Below are 5235 nucleotides of genomic sequence, written 5' to 3' on the forward strand. Positions count from 1 at the left end.
ATAGATTGAGTGGAGGTCTGTGCTGTTCCAAGTTTGTGGTGGCTTTGGCTTTGTCCCGGCGTGGCTTTAATGGCCGCGGGACAATCGCCATCGCCAGCCGGGGGCTTTGACTTTGACTCTGACTCTGACATGGGGGGGAGAGTGCAGTGGAGAGATAAGTTTTTTTTGCCTTCCATCACAACGATGTGATGGATGTTTGTGTAAACTGTGTTGTGTCTCGGGTCTTTTTGTTTTGTAATGTATGGCTGCAGAAACGACATTTCGTTTGGACCTCAAGGGGTCCAAATGACAATAAATTGAATTGTATTGTATTGTATTGTACTATGGGAAACGTCAGCGATTGCATCTCATGCCTTTGATGCCGCGGCCGGAAACAATCTGCCAGATGCATTTGATTACACTGTGGCGTGCCCTTTAGGCAGCAAGACTATCCCCTGCCAAAGCGATCGTGGTCACACTATTTATTCCATTCAAACTTCATTCCACCTGAAATATTATCTTTTGTTTACTGCAGTTGGAGCCGAGCTCCTTGATATCATCCTGCAAGTCTTGCGCTGGTGACGTTGTAGGGTGCACCTCTGTTCGCGATTGTTCAGATAGTAGCTCTCATTGAGACCTAATGCAATCTGTGGACATGCAGTCATAGGCTTATACAGCATGGCAACGGGTGAGTCGGCGCACCAGTCTTTGCCGACCTATGTGGCATTCTGTGCCAGTCTTTTTCCTGGATTTGGCTAACAACCTTCTAGATTCTTCCTATGTGTGCATCTCAGTGCGGTTAGGGGAGGCAGAGCCTCACCTGTCATACTCCCAATGAAAATAGCTGTTAAGAAAAGTCAAGAAAAATAATAATAAAATAAAATAAATATAAAGATTTTTCCACTGATCTGTTATAAATGTCATTTCTATATGAATCTAATCATTTTTTTTAGTAAAAATCGCCAAATTTTCGCAGCTCCGCTGCAAATACAGGGAGAGATGAGAGGCGAGACAGCGACGAGCTGAGCCTCCCTTCTGATTGCGCAACCCCTCAGAAACTGAATGGAGCGCGGGTAATAAGCGTGTGCCTGATATTATCTCTATGTATGTCACCAATGTAATGTTTGTAAACCCCTTCATTACATTCCTTCCATAGTCCAGGTAACTTATTTCACGTATAAATATATTAAATTTGTGCTCGCTGGTCTCACAAAATTGCATTGAAAAAGCACCAGGGGAGGCAGCGATCACATCTGCCTCACAAGGGGGCGTGTCTTGAGCCCACTGGAGGAAGAGCGAGCGCCAATTACGTAGGCTCACGTAATTGACTCTACCTCACTCTCCCTCCACGTTAGATAACTTCAGCAGCGGTGGTGCAGACCAAAGATACGCCACTTGGGAAGGTAGACTTTACGTATTGTGCACCAAGATGTGCCGTATTTCCTTCACCAAAGATTATTCTTAGTTTTGATGTATCATCTAGTTCTTTAAAATCAGGGGTTGCCAGACTGAGTTTGTCAACGTACGTTTTCCTTGTTTTGTCAAATTGTTTGCATTTTAGGAGGAAGTGCACCTCTGTTTCAACCTCATGTGTCAAACAGTGGCCGCATATTCTGTTTTCTCTTGGTTGCCAGAATCTCTTCTGTCTTCCTTTTTCAACTGCCAAATAGTGGTCACTTAACCTGTATTTGGTGAGGGTCTGTCTCTGCTTTATGTCTCTAACAGTTGAGAGATAGTCTGCCAATTTATAATCTCTTTTTAGGGCACGGTAACATTCTAATCTGCTTTGGCTTTTGGTTTCTTTATCCCAATGTTCCAAATACATTTCTTTACATTGTTTGATAATTTGGTTCACTCTAACTGGTAATTGGGGATCAGTATTGATCTGAGGATGGTCAGGATTTAACTGGATAGGTTTTAACTGAATAGTCTCAGTACCAACTGACACAGGGAACTCTTTTCTGAGCTTCCCTCTTGTGTTTTAAGGGCTTTAACTGGAGGATATCTGGGGGGCTAGATTTAAGGTGATTCCACAAAATTAGTGCTCTTTTCTCTCCCTCTTCTCTCTCTCTCCCTGCCCCTTCTCATTTCTCTCCTTTCTCTTACTACCTTCTCTCTACCTCTCTCCCCATTCTCTCTCTTCTCCCCCTTCTCTCTCCCTTCTCTCTATCCCCTCTCCCTCCCTTCTTTCTATCCCCCTCTCTCTCCCCCTTCTCTCTCTATCCACTTCTCTCTCTCTCCCCATTCTGCCTCTCCTTTCTTTCTCTCCCTTCTCTCTCTCTCCCTTCTCTCCCGCTCCCTTCTCTCTCTCTCTCTCCCAGTGTATAGAAAAAAGGAGCTGCAGATTCTGGCTTACAGAAACAGACACAATGTGCTGGAGTAACTCAGTGGGTGTGGCAGCTTCCATGGAGAACGGATAGATGACATTTCAGGTCAGAACCTTCTTCAGGCTGATGATATCATAGATTGTGCTTTAGGGATGGCAAACAAGATGAAGGTAATAAAAATTAAATAGTGGAATAATGAGCAGCAGGAGGGGAACAGAGGAGCTTAGAAGTGCAAGTCTACAGATCCATGAAGATCATCAGTCAGATAGGCAGCTTAGGAGACATACAGGAAAATGTCCTTTGGCAATATATGGACTAAAAGTAGGAAACTTGTACTGTAACATGCCACGTGGGCGTCTTACTGAACAGGGCAGCATTATAGGAAGGGCATAATAACAGGAAAGGGAATTTAGAGGTTTACAAGTATGTCACCAGATGGAAAAGTTAGGTTACGAGGAAAGACCTCTAATGAAGTTATTGTTCCAAAATAGATACTGCTTGATCGGCTAAATATTTCTTGTCATTTCGTTTTTATCTTTTAAACTTAATTTGTTTTAATTATAGGCTAAGCAGAGGATGTTTTCTTCAGAGCAGAGAATACCGAGAGGGAATTTAAATTAAGACTAATTAAGAGGGAGCTATTTGGATTAACAGAGAGGGCAAAAATAAAGGGGCATAGACACAATAACTAGAAATTTGAATGTATAACAAGTAACTGTGGTAGTGGATTAATGTTACTTTCCACTGACTGGTTAGCACGCAACAAAAGCTTTTCACTGTACTTCGATACACGTGACAATAAATAAAAAAGGTTGTAAACTCAGAAACTTTCATCACAATTGAATGAGTACCTGCAAGATCACAGACCGATATCTTGAATGTGTCAATCTCTCTTTTTGCCCAGCATGGAAACCGCCTGTAGAATGGCTTTAAACTGTTATAACATGATGAATAAAGCCAAAAGAGATTCCATATTTAACCATCGCAAATCAGGCTACTACTATTCCTGTGATGGAATTGAAAAATGCTGTAACTTCCCACAAATAATCAGGATACAAAAGCTTTGGACAGGGTGCCAAAGAGGTTTCACTCAGCATGTTGCCTAGATTAGGGTGTTGGCTATAATTGGAAGACACAAGGACCTGCAGATTCTGGAATCTTGAGCAAGACGCAAGGTGCTGGAATAACTCAATGGGTCAGGAAGATCTGTGGAGGGAATGGACAGGAGAGGTTTTGGGTTGGGGCCCTTCAGAGATTAGTTATAATTGGAAGTTGGACAAACTTGGACTTTTTTCTCTGGAGCATTGGAGGGTGAGGGGCGATTAGATAGTATTTAAAATTGGATATATAGTTGGAGTCTTCTAGTCAAATACTAGAAGGCATTGCTTTAAGGTGAAAGGGGAAAGTTTACGAACGAGGCAAGTTTTTTTAATTGATATACTGAGAGTGGTAAGTTCCTGTTCAAGAAGGAACTGCAGATGCTGGAAAATCGAAGGTACACAAAAATGCTGGAGAAACTCAGCGGGTGAAGGAGTGAAGAAGCAGCCCGAAGAAGGGTTTCGGCCCGAAACTTTGCCTATTTCCTTCGCTCCATAGATGCTACTGCACCCCCCGAGTTTGTCCAGCATTTTTGTGTACCGTGGTAAGTTCCTGGTCTTGCTGCCAGAGGAAATGGTGGAAGCAGATACAATAACAACATTTAAGAGGCGGTTGGATGGGCATGAACAGGTAGGGAATGAAGGGACATAGATCACATACAGGCAGATGTAAATTTTAAATTGGCATCATGGTCAGAACAAAGATCATGAACCAAAAAGCCTGTTCTCATGCTGTACAGTTCCATGTTCTAAATAGATTATAGAATCAGTCACACATCACTTGGTAATAAATTTGCAAGCAGAGCCGAAAATACCATATGCATTTATCCCATGGACTACTGGCCCTATACACTCAATTTTGTAATTGAAAGATAGATAGAATTCTTGCTATTGAGGGAGTGCAGCGTAGGTTCACAAGGTTAATTCCCAGGATGGCAGGACTGACATATGTTGATAGAATGGAGCGGCTGGGCTTGTATACTCTGGAATTTAGGATGAGAGGGGATCTTATTGAAACATATAAGATTATTAAGGGTTTGGAGACGTTAGATAGGGCAGGAAACATGTTCCCGATGTTGGGAGATTCCAGAACCAGGGGGCCACAGTTTTAAGAATAAGGGGTAAGCCATTAGAACGGAGATGAGGAAATACTTTTTCACACAGAGAGTTGTGAGTCTGTGGAATTTTCTGCCTCAGAGGGCTTCAGATGCCTCTGGATGCTTTCAAGAGAGAAGTAGATAGAGAATTAGATAGAGCTCTTAAAGATAGCGGAGTCAAGGGATATGGGGAGAAGCCATGATCACATTGAATGGCGATGCTGGCTCGAAGGGCTGAATGGCCTACTCCTGCACCTGTTGTCTATTGTTGTCCGTAGAAGAATCTATTATTTGCTATCCTGCTGATCTTCGAATAGTGTATGGTATTTTGAAATGATTTACACCCTCATGCAACATCACTGACTGAAGGCGATCTTACAACATTACAGATACAGCTCCATAATTATAGCTTTTTCTCTTACTTATCAACTTATCAAACAATGACATGTGGAGAAAAGTAACTGATCAGTTATCCTGCACTTTCATGTTGACAGAAATGATTTGGTACTTGTCTCAGCATGGGATATCTCATCTCCCAGCCAAGATCAGTCCGCATTATCATTTTATTTGCTTCTGTGCCGATCCCCATTCTATGATACATCAGTTTGAGTTAACAAGGGGATTTTTTTTAATGTAAAGCCTCTTTTTTCATAAAGTAAGGTGATCTCAAAATAAATCCAAAAACCGTAAATTCAAAAGTATTTCCCGAACAAGCTAATCAGGATTACTCCATTA

Source organism: Amblyraja radiata, chromosome 6, assembly GCF_010909765.2.
Source record: "Amblyraja radiata isolate CabotCenter1 chromosome 6, sAmbRad1.1.pri, whole genome shotgun sequence".
NCBI classification, from domain to species: Eukaryota; Metazoa; Chordata; class Chondrichthyes; order Rajiformes; family Rajidae; genus Amblyraja; species Amblyraja radiata.